This window comes from Canis aureus, chromosome 5 (assembly GCF_053574225.1).
Source record: "Canis aureus isolate CA01 chromosome 5, VMU_Caureus_v.1.0, whole genome shotgun sequence".
Lineage (NCBI taxonomy): Eukaryota > Metazoa > Chordata > Mammalia > Carnivora > Canidae > Canis > Canis aureus.
This window is the reverse complement of record NC_135615.1, coordinates 4,409,316-4,421,536: the sequence shown is the minus strand read 5'-3', so window position 1 is coordinate 4,421,536 and position 12,221 is coordinate 4,409,316. Positions and strand designations below refer to the sequence as shown.

The window sequence follows — 12,221 nt, the reverse complement described above, 5'->3', positions numbered from 1 at the left end:
CCCTCTGTCAATTTCAAACTCACTTCGACAATTTTATCTCACAAAAGTATGCTTTGTGTATTCAAGATAATGAATATTATTTGCATAAAATAGACAAGCATTTATGGCAAATAAGATGATCAACAACTTGATGTCATATTGACATTTGATGGATATTTTGGTCTTCCATGGGACCTATCACAATCCTAAGCCATGGGAAGCTTTCAACATGTAAGTGGACACATGTATATTTATGTCAATTTACCTTGTGTGTGTCAGTTTCCCTGGTTCTCCAAGTTCATAGACTTCTCTGATGAAGAGTACCTGCTTTTGTTCTGTTTAGTGTCACAAATGGAATTTATCCTTGTTGGAAAACATGGCTATCCATTTGCATTTTGTCTATATAAGGTCTAGTAAGGGCAGGAAAGTGGGAATGCTAAAGAAGTTTAAAAGTCCTACCATTAATCTCTCCTATTGTAAGAGGCCTTTGACATGTGTCCTAGAAAATCTGCGAATGACCCAGAATGAAGAGGGAACCTGAAAAAAGAGGGATGAGAAAGAAGTTCGTAAAAAGCTATGCTGTTTAACTATGGCTAACTTTTCTATTGCACCCTTGTTAGAAGCTATTTCTCATTGTCCAAAGGGTCAGAACATTGAGACCTGGAACTCTAGGAAAATGTAAGAAATATGTTGGTTCATCCAACAGTTGATTGTTGGTGATATTGACCAGTGTAACTAATGGGACCAGTGTAACTAATGGGAGCAGTTATTTCAAAAATAAGTGATTAGCAGTAAAATCACTGATGCTACTTAGGGAACCCCAAAAAAGAAGCCTTACTCTTGGAATTTGGTAAAGAGATCACTGTCCCTGGGCTCTGAAGTCTCACTTTGGAGTCCCTTGGAAGACTAAAAAGTTTATTGTTCAGCAAATGGCAATAAAAGCCATATGACCCAGAGAATATGGCAGATCACAGCAGGTGAAAAAGATATTAAACTGCAAAGAAAATAAGCCATGAAAAGAACGCAATAGTGGTAGAAATAGCAGCAATATCAAGAGTAGAGAAAATTTATTGTGAACCATCAAGTTCTAACTCTGTAACAGTTGAATATTGAACTTAAAAACCATTAAGACAGCCCAATGGAAAAATTGGCAAATGAGTTAAAGCAAGGCACTTCACAGAAAAGAACATCCAAATGACCAATAAGCATATAAATGGATTCTTAACATTACTAGTCATCAGAGAAATACAGATTAATACTAGAGTGAAATATTAGATACTCAACAGAATGAACAGAATTAAAACAAAACCTAACAATACCAACTATTATTGAATCTTCATTTCATTTCCATCATAATATCTGAAAACAAATCAAATATCTATCAGTAGATAGACATCAGAATGGATGAAAATTTGCAGTATATTCATATGTAGAATTACCGCACGGTACAAAAAAGAATGAACAACGTTAATGAATCACTCATAATATGAATGATCTCAAATTTACACTTAGTGAGAAACTCAAAGAAAAAGTGTTTATCATAGGATTCCATTGATATAAATTTCAACAACAGACAAAATTATTTCATGGGACTAGGAGTCAGAGTACTGTTAGGGAGTACTAATGGAAAAGAATACAAAGGGAGCCTTCCAAGATGCTGAATATGTTTTATATATTGCTATGATTAATAATTACACAGGTGCTTACAGGTGTCATGTGTGGTAAAAATATATTGGGATGTATACCTAAGATTTGTGTGCTTTACTTTATGTATATTATACCTTACAGAATTATTTATTCATTTTTCTGAATATTTTATTTCTTTAGAGAGAAAGAGTATGAACAGGGCAGAGTGGAGAGCAGAAGGAGAGGTAGAGAGAATCACCAGCAGAGTCCATGCTGAGCATGGAGCCCATCACAGGGCTCGATCCCATAACCCTGAGATCAGGACTTGAGCCAAAACCAATAGTTGGAGATTGAACTGATTGGGCTACCCAGGTCCTCCCAGAATTTTTCTAAAAACAAATCAAACAAAAAGAAAAATAATTTTAATCAAGAAGCCACTACTGCCAACCAGCAGAGGAAAAAATAGGAATCTCAAGGAAAGGACAACTCGTAAGAGGATTGAGCTTTGTGAAATTTGTATCTAGACACATACAGTTTAGGAGTTTTCCCACTTATTATTGAGAAGCTGTTGAACAAAGCCACATGTATCTCATATATGTAATAATTAATTATGCGTATGACTGAGATTAGTAGCCTCACCTGTAAGTTTTGGCTCATCTCAACTGATTGATTTTCTTTTTAAAAGTCTAAGTTAGTCCGCGCCGCCGCCGCGATGCCGCTGGAGAACCTGGAGGAGGAGGGGCTGCCCAAGAACCCCGACCTGCGCCTCGCGCAGCTGCGCTTCCTGCTCAGCCTGCCCGAGCACCGCGGGGACGCGGCCGTGCGCGACGAGCTGATGGCGGCCGTGCGCGACGAGCTGATGGCGGCCGTCCGCGACGAGCTGATGGCGGCCGTGCGCGACGAGCTGATGGCGGCCGTCCGCGACGAGCTGATGGCGGCCGTGCGCGACGAGCTGATGGCGGCCGTCCGCGACGAGCTGATGGCGGCCGTGCGCGACGAGCTGATGGCGGCCGTCCGCGACGAGCTGATGGCGGCCGTGCGCGACGAGCTGATGGCGGCCGTCCGCGACGAGCTGATGGCGGCCGTGCGCGACGAGCTGATGGCGGCCGTCCGCGACAACAACATGGCTCCCTACTACGAAGCCCCGTGCGAATCCCTCGACTGGCAGCTGGACACGGACCTGCTCCATAAAATGAGGAAGGCCGACGAGGACGAGTTGAAGCGTTTGGACGAGGAGCTGGAAGACGCGGAGAAGAACCTGGGGGAGAGCGAGATCCGGGACGCCATGATGGCCAAGGCCGAGTACCTGTGCCGCGTCGGCGACAAGGATGGTGCTCTGACAGCCTTTCGCAAGACATGTGACAAAACTGTGGCTCTGGGTCACCGTCTGGGTATTGTGTTCTATCTTCTTAGGATTGGATTATTTTATATGGACAATGATCTCATCGCACGAAACACAGAAAAGGCCAAAAGCTTAATAGAGGAAGGAGGAGATTGGGACAGGAGAAACCGCCTAAAGGTTTATCAAGGTCTTTATTGTGTGGCTATCCGTGATTTCAAACAGGCAGCTGAACTCTTCCTTGACACAGTTTCAACATTCACATCCTATGAACTTATGGATTATAAGACCTTTGTGACTTACACGGTCTATGTCAGCATGGTTGCTTTAGAAAGACCAGATCTCAGGGAAAAGGTGATTAAAGGAGCCGAGATCCTTGAGGTGCTGCACAGCCTTCCAGCGGTCCGGCAATACCTATTTTCACTCTATGAGTGTCGTTACTCTGTTTTCTTCCAGTCTTTAGCTATTGTGGAACAGGAAATGAAAAAGGACTGGCTTTTTGCTCCTCATTATCGATACTACGTAAGAGAAATGAGAATCCATGCATATAGCCAGCTGTTGGAATCGTATAGGTCACTGACTCTTGGCTATATGGCAGAAGCCTTTGGTGTTGGCGTGGAATTCATCGATCAAGAGCTCTCCAGATTTATTGCTGCAGGGAGACTACACTGCAAAATAGATAAAGTTAATGAAATAGTGGAGACCAACAGACCTGATAGCAAGAACTGGCAGTACCAAGAAACTATCAAGAAAGGAGATCTTCTACTAAACAGAGTTCAAAAACTTTCCAGAGTAATTAATATGTAAAACCACGTAAACGAGGGATTTCCTTTAGAGATAACTATTTGGAATTTTTATAGCTTACTTTACCCAGTTCAGCTGAATAAATACTGCATTGTTGTTTCTTTCAAAAAAAAAAAGTCTAAGTTAAAGAATACTACTCAAGTCATTAAGCTCTGATAATTAATTTGATGATTTTCTAAATAAAAACATTATGTTTCTAATTATTTACATTTCCAATTTTTGTAGTAATTATCTCAATTAAAAATATAAACGTTGGAGCACCTGGGTGGCTCAGACGTTGAGCATCTGCCTTTGGCTCAGGACATGATCCTGGGGTCCTAGGATCAAATCCCACATCAGGCTCCCCATAGGGATCCTGCTTCTCCCTCTGCCTCTCTCTCTCTCATGAATAAATAAATAAAATCTTAAATAAATAAATTAAATTAAGTAAACCATAAATGTTGAAATTCCTTAAGTAACTAAATATAGTTAAGTCTTTCCAGAGATTAAAAACTAAATGGCTAAAGTCTTCCCCCACAATGGGTAGTTGGCAATGTTGGCTCTTAGATATCTGTTTATGATCTAGGCAGGCTGGGATGACAGGGCACATTGACAGGTCATGATTTTGCCACCACCCTGCTCCCCATGGTGTAACACACTGGGGGCTTTTTTCTTTTAGTAAAAAGGTTTTTTTACTAGACTCATTCTTACTGAGAATCAAAATCATCCCTTATTTGATAGCTTATTCTCCTTAGTTTCTAGCACAGTTATATCTTAAGTTTTCCTCATTTAACCTCACTCTAGACATGATTTTAAAGAGCTTACAATGATATAATCATAAATATAGATATAGAGGACCTTGTTGATTTCAAAAAGGAGAAAAAAAAAAAAACGAAGGTGAGCATGTCAAATTGAGTCAGCATGAAATTTAAAGCATAAATCCTAAAGTGCTATGTACTTTCTAGCATTGAGCATTGTTCCACCTGAGTGCTAACCCCTAATCAGCAAAACATAAAAGATTCTAGGGGCTGCACTTAAATTTGGCTGTCAGATTTCCAGCAGCCAAATCTGATGTGTTGCTGTTAGTGTTCCACATACGTTGAATATTGCTGAAGGAAAATGAGAATGGAGACATTCAAATCTTATGTGTGTTGTTAGTGTTCCACATACGTTGAATATTGCTGAAGGAAAATGAGAATGGAGACATCATAGAGATAAAACTAGAAATCTGCACCTGGATCATGGCCTTCTCTGAGAGAACTTGAATTCTCTTTTTACAGCTTATTTTGACCTATGAGCTTAAGCTATCCTAGTTCCAAAGGCCTTTTTGTTTCTCACCTGGTTTCCTGCTCCCAATTATCCAGAGCTTACACTTCCAGTTCAGATTTGTTTTTATTCTTTATATTTAATATTTGGCTCTGGAATTCTAAACTTTGTAGTGAAGAATAAATATTGATACCCTGTGTCCCTTACCAAAATAACAGTAATTTAACACTTAAGGCAAACATATAATTCAATATTAGTATAGGATGTCATACTAAAGTGCCTTTTTATTTATTTTTTAAAGTGTGTTTTTAAATAATAGTGACAAAAATAAAACATTAGTAAAATAATTATAACCTGGCCTCTTGTGCAAAATTATGTAGGGGCTGGACATGATATTCTGTATAATTTACACTCCAGGTAACATAAGTTAATCACATATGGGGAGAAAAAAAGAGAATGAATTGCTGGCTGTGCATACCAAAATCTGAACAACTTAACAATTGTTATTAGATAAGTAGAAGTATGGAGCAATTAGTATTTTTCTTTCTACTCCTACATTTTTAAATTTTTTGTGAAGAATTTGAATTTCTTTTGTAATCAGAAAACACATATTGAACAACAAATACCTATTAATGAGCATACGTAACCCAAAAGAAATATCTTTAGTACATAAATTTTCAACCTCTATAAATTATCTACAAGTTCTAATAACAATTGTTATTAGATAAGTAGAAGTATGGAGCAATTAGTATTTTCTTTCTACTCCTACATTTTTAAATTTTTTGTGAAGAATTTGAATTTCTTTTGTAATCAGAAAATACATATTGAACAACAAATACCTATTAATGAGCATAAGTAACCCAAAAGAAATATCTTTAGTACATAAATTTTCAACCTCTATAAATTACCTACAAGTTCAAATTTTCAACCTCTATAAATTACCTACAACTTGTAGTTTAACCTACAAGTTAACCTCTATAAATTACCTACAAGTACTATAAAGTACCTACAAGTTCTATCATTGCTGTATAATAGGCCAAAAAAGATAATTACAAACATTGTATCAAATGAACAGACCAGCCAGTATCTCTCTGCTTATTTTCAGCCCAATTCACATAGCTGCATTCATCTACTTCTCTCTGTGTGCCTGCTCATATCTGACTTCCTCTCATACTGTTTACATAGACAGATGATAAAATCTTTTATGTTTTGCTGATTAGGGGTTAGCACTCAGGTGGAACAATGCTCAAAGTAGCTGCCATTAATGTTTTATTCTAGACAATCATCAAAGATTTAAAAAGAAGAAAAGAAAGAAAGAAGGAGGGAAGGAAAAAAGGAAGCAAGCAAGCAGAGAAAAAAAAGAACAGAAGGAAGAAATAAAGAAGAATGAAAGAACTAAGGACACTATTCTTCCATAGAGAGAGCAGGATTTAGATGACAAATTCCTATTACGTTAATGGTAGTTACAGGACTGAATTTCTTCCCACATTCACTGAGGTTAAATGGAAGATTTTGAGAGCCTGCTCCCTGAAACTTATACAGCAGCAAAAATTTTGTCTTTTCAGATTTTTCTATATGTATCCTCCCCAAAATACTGTACTTAATGTATCACACTAATTAAATTTGATTAGAGCAAAGTTGAATAATTTTTTTTTAACTCTCCACTAATTGTTTCATAACAATGTTGGGTGATTTGTGATTCAAAAAAGATGTTAGATTTCTAGTCAGGTAGGGCTCAGCTCACAGTTACTGATGGAAGAAAAGTAAGATACAGAATTGAGTTTCAGAAATCAATGCAAAATAATAAAAAATTAAAATGGAGAAGGAGTCTATCAATAGTACTGCTGTAACAAAGGGGAGGCTTGTTTGATATTGATTAGTTACTGTTAAATAATGCATCCACTGCTTCCCAACAGTGCAGACTCTAGCTGAGTTGTTTATTGCAAGGGGTAGTTGGACAGAATGAAGCAATCAATACTAGTGCCATAAACACACTTGAAGATGCAGTTCTGCAGCTCACATCACAGTAGTTCTCAGGCCAGTAAGCTGTAGTGGCCTGGAAGGTGAGGAGGCCATTTCTACACAAAATTCTTCAGAGTCCCCTATAGAGAGCACGGATATTTGGTTTCTGTCAAGATATAACTAACTCAAGATGTTATATCTGAATGCTTTCTTACTCTTCATATACTACAATTCATATACAGAATTCACAGCTCAAATGAGGTATGCACAATTTATCAGCCACTTAGAAGATATCAAACTTCCTGCTATACTTCATTAACATTGCACTATTCCTTTTTGAAGAAAGCTAAAGAAAAGTTCTAGAGAATCTTTCATGGGAAAGCTTATCTTCCAGACATTATTGTTAATGAAACCAAAGATGAAAGATAGATTTGGCAGATATCACAAAAGTTATGTCTTAAATTCATCTTCCTACTAATTAATCAGTTGGTCTTTATTTTATTTTATCTTACACCAGAAAGGATGCAAATGGTTTAATCTGTGATAAAAAATGTGATGAACAAAACACAAGCAAAGAAACAAGGGTAAGAAAATGGAAGGCTAGGAAAAATGCATAAATAGTATAAAATTAGGGCATAAATATAATGGATGGTCTCAGCAATACACTGGAGCTGTGCATACCAACTGCGCACATTTTTTTCTCGGCTCCATTGCTGTACCACCATCTTTGTAGCTTAAAATCACCTTGGTGGAAGAATTTACACTTCAGAAGTTGGTAAATACCACAAAGCAGAATTTTTCTGTTTTCCCCAGAGATCTAGTTGTGAAACATTTAGCAGCACCAAGAATGGGCTATTTGGCTGTAAGCTTAAGAGTACAAAAGAAAAGGGGAAATGTCAGTTACACAGTTCAAAGTCAATAGAATTATTTTATTTAATTTGTAAGAATTTCTGACTCATCTTGTCACTAAGCACAGGTACTTCTTGCTTAGGCTTCTCACAAAGAAAGTATTATATGAAGACACGGAAAATTCTCTCCAATTTCTGGGCTCTGACTAAATTCAGCAAAATCAACTGTGCTATGAGTAGGGAGGTTTTAATATCACACTTTTAAATTGCCATTGTACCAAAGTTATATAGGAAACTAGGCAAGATTTTTCTCATGAAAGAACATAATTTATTACTTTTTAAAAACTCACACTACTTTCCAAAATAATTCAAATTGAAATTTAATAGCAATGAGAAATTAAGTAATCTTGACAAGAGAAGAATTACGAGAGAAGAGAAGATAGAAAGTGTCACTTATATGAGTAACTCTCACAGCCTGGGCATGTTTTCTAACTGGATGTTTAATCTTTGGTTACTAATTTGATGGGTTTTATTTCTGGTGAATCTCTATATCCATCTTTTGTTGCTGTCAGAAAATTTCAAAGTAGTTTACAACTTGTTCTATATGTATTTACATTGACACACTAGATAACATTTTTAAAGCACAAATTTTATTCTTACTAAAAAATAGTCTGTGTTTTAAAATCTTTATTTTAATTGTGTGTATATGTACACATGTGAACATTTTCAGATTTACCTGACCCTTTAGGTCAGTATTTTATGTCCTTTCATTAAACTGATTTTTATAGAAGCGTAGAGAGAAAAGGAAAAAAATTCCATAATATTGATAAATCTCCACCCTTTCTTATAAGCTGATTTATTTTAGCTAAAAAAATTGGTCTATTTTTCTTCTCTTTTCTGTTTTTAATATTTTAATACAAGTGTTATTTGTTCAGACAAGGGTGTCAGTATCATTGGCACTTCAGAAAAGGAAAACACTTGTCAACACTTTTACTTTCCTTCATTCTCACTCCTTTATGCATTACAAATGCACCCATTGGAGCGCAAACACATACACACCTATCTTCCATGCCACTCACATGTAACAGTCAATTTCCAACTTCATCTTTTACTCTGCGTTAAACTGCAATCCATTCACACTCCTGATGAAAAAAACACTACTTAAAATATTGGGCAATCATCAACTCTACCTCTTTTACATTACAAGGAGTAATGGACAAAAATGATCTTTAGAAGTTTGGCAAGTACATTACAAATCAAAGGGATATAATATATATTTTATTAATATTATTGGTTGTGGAAATCAATACTCATTATAAGAAATTTTTAAAATAAAGAAATGTACCCCCCCAAAAAAACATAAAATAAAATTATACAACAAAGAGATACTCACTGCTAATATTTCAACACCGCTCATCAGAATATCTCTATACATATAAATATGCATTCAATTTTATAAACATGATTATGAGTGTTATTTTGTTAAGGTTCCTTACTTGAAAATATTGTAGATATTTCTTTGTACTATGGGTTTAAAAAAAACTTGGCTATTACTGATGATGAATCTCAAAGCTTATTGCTTCATAAATAAGAAAAAGATTCCTAAAAAAAAAAAAGAAAAAGATTCCTATATGCTTTAATAAAGGATAAATATAATAATCTATTATTAGGAGATTCCAAATTTCTTTATCATTTAAAATAGTGCTGGACTGTCTGTTAGGAACAAGATTGGGTAAGAGAAGAGCTTGTCATATATGGTTCACATCCCATAAAAAAAAGATACATTTGGAACTGATACACACAGAACAGAGTGAGTGCTTCCAAGTCTTCCTTTATGTGGAGCCATTCAACAACTAGCTTGATGCAGCTTACACCGGTGTCAGGGATAGATCTAAGTGCTTGATAGATCCTGCCTTCAAAGAGCCTGCAGAAGAATACAAAGATAGATGTAAAAAACAGAAAATTTAAAATAATGTGACAGAGAAATTGAATCAGGATTCTTCTGGGGAGAATTGAGAGAATTTAATGGTTGATTGGGTGAAGAAGAGTATTTCAAAACTCAATTTGACATTTTCAGCTTTAGAAACTCACAGGATGAATGAATAGTACAGATAGAAATAGCATGGATGTTTCAGGTTTGGACTATGTAAGTTTAAGATGCCTATGGAGAGGAAAATGTGTATGTGATTTAAAACTATGAAGAGGAAAAAAAATAAAAATAAAAAAATAAAACTATGAAGAGGGTAGATCACATGTTAACTGTTCTCACCATAGTTTTAAAAATAAAGAAAATTATGCCTATGAGAGTTCAAAGAAGTAATATCCAGTGGATATTTAGAAATATAGTTCTAGATTTCAGGAAGGAGTTCAGGCCTGGAACTAAAAGATCAACTAATTGGAACATGTTAATAATGGGGAAGTGTCTACAGATGAGTCAGTGGACCTAAGCAGGAATCAGATCATGACTTGGCTGGACTTTATCAAAGGGAAAGGGAGAGAAACATAAACAAATGCTAGAGAAATCATTCTGACTTCTACTTGGACAACCAATGGGACAGAAGGCAGAAGGTGGGAAATCAGTTAAGAGACCACCATGTAAATCTGGGTAAAAAGTTATTATGGCTAGTGGAGTAGAACAGTGGACATGAAAAGAGGTGGACTAACTCAAAAGGTAATAATAGTTTTCTAAGAATAGCCATACACTTCCCCACATTCATGCCTTCAATCAGTTGCAAAGTTGGGCTCCAATGTGAATTTTTTCTAAATAGAAATCTGGTTTTCCTCTCAGTATATTGCCGATATGCCAGGCTGGGAATTATTTATCAGCTAAGTTCATTTATCCCAGTAGCAGTCATTGCCACCACTAGTTAAGCAGCTTATCTCTTGGGGCACTAAGAAAACATGAAAACAGATAAGTGAGAGGTCTTCTTTCAGGACACACCTAAAGAAGGAATCTGAGATGCTCATTTAGGATGTTTAAATTCAGGGTGTTTAAAAATACCATATAGCTTTTGTACTGTCTTTTGCACTCAAGTGAATAAAGCAAGCTGTATAGAGTACTCTTGTTTCTTTCTGTAGGTACATTCCTGTATCACGAGAGAGCCTAGACATAATCAAAGGAATTACATAAGTTCTGCATACTTTTCATAAAAGGATACATAAGGCTAGAGGCTGATAGACTTTACCACCACATGGCAGAAGGCCAACAAAATATTAAGCGAGTTTCCAACAGCATATTTCAGGACCCCTTGGAAATTGTTCTAACTAGAAGCATGAATTATAAAGTTAATTTCCACTGTCAAATATGTGAAGACGCAAAAATGGGACCTGTCAGTGTATTTTGACAACTATATACTTGGCTTGGCTCTAGTAAAAATGTAACTATGGACTTTATAGATGATTTTTTTTTTTAAAGATTTTATTTATTTATTCATGATAGTCACACAGAGAGAGACAGAGAGGCAGAGACACAGGTAGAGGGAGAAGCAGGCTCCATGCAGGGAGCCTGACGTGGGATTCGATCCCGGGTCTCCAGGATCACGCCCCGGGCCAAAGGCAGGCGCCAAACCGCTGCGCCACCCAGGGATCCCTTTATAGATGATTTTAAAAATTGTTATTTTAAGGAGAAAGAGAAGATGGCAGAAGAGTGGGGGACTGACGCTTCATCTGGTGCCTTGAATTCAGCTAGATATCTATCAAATCATTCTGAACACCTGTGAATTCAACCTAAGATCTAAGAAAATAATCTGCATTTCTAAAAATAGAAAAGCAACCACTTTTTGCAAGGTAGGAGGTGCAAAGACATGAATCTCAGGGGATATATCAGAAGATAATCCACAGGGGATGGGAGACTCTGTCAGCTGGCTCCAGAAAGTGATGTAGCAGTAGAGTGCAAATTCTTAGAAGTCTGCTCCTGTGAGGGACTTCTCTGCTTGAAAGGTGCTGAGATGGTGAAGTGGGGCAGAATCCTAGGTGGGACAGTGTGGTCTCAGGATCCCCAGGGCCACAGAAAGAATGGGGGTACCTGAGTGTGGCAGAGTTCCCAAGCTTTGGAGTGGGGAAGCAAGCTACAATTAGCCAGCCCCAGAGTGGCTTCTCAGCTAGATGTTGCCATAAACCCCTAAATACTGCACTATTGGGCGGGCAATGGCTCTCTAAGCAGGGGCCCAGCAAGCGACAACCAAAGTGAGACCCTGTTCCTTCCACTGGGAAGAGCAGCAGTGGTAAGTGCATGACCAGGCAACCACTCCCCGAGCAGGGGGTTAGCAAGCCTGGGGCTGCAGTGAGACCCCCTCCCCGACCAAGGGGGATTACAGGTGTGCATAGCCAGAGTCTGACCTGAATTTGATGCACAAAAAAAGGATGGACTTCTTTTCACTGAGGGTGTACTAAAGAGTGAAGGCAGTGATTGTTCAGCT

General features: G+C 37.3%; 1 pseudogene; it reads left to right on the top strand.

Annotated features, from left to right (window-relative positions):
• The first annotated feature begins 2,689 nt into the window (after window positions 1-2,689).
• On the top strand, window positions 2,690-3,864 carry LOC144313627 (26S proteasome non-ATPase regulatory subunit 6 pseudogene; annotated as a pseudogene).
• The last annotated feature ends 8,357 nt before the right edge of the window (window positions 3,865-12,221 follow it).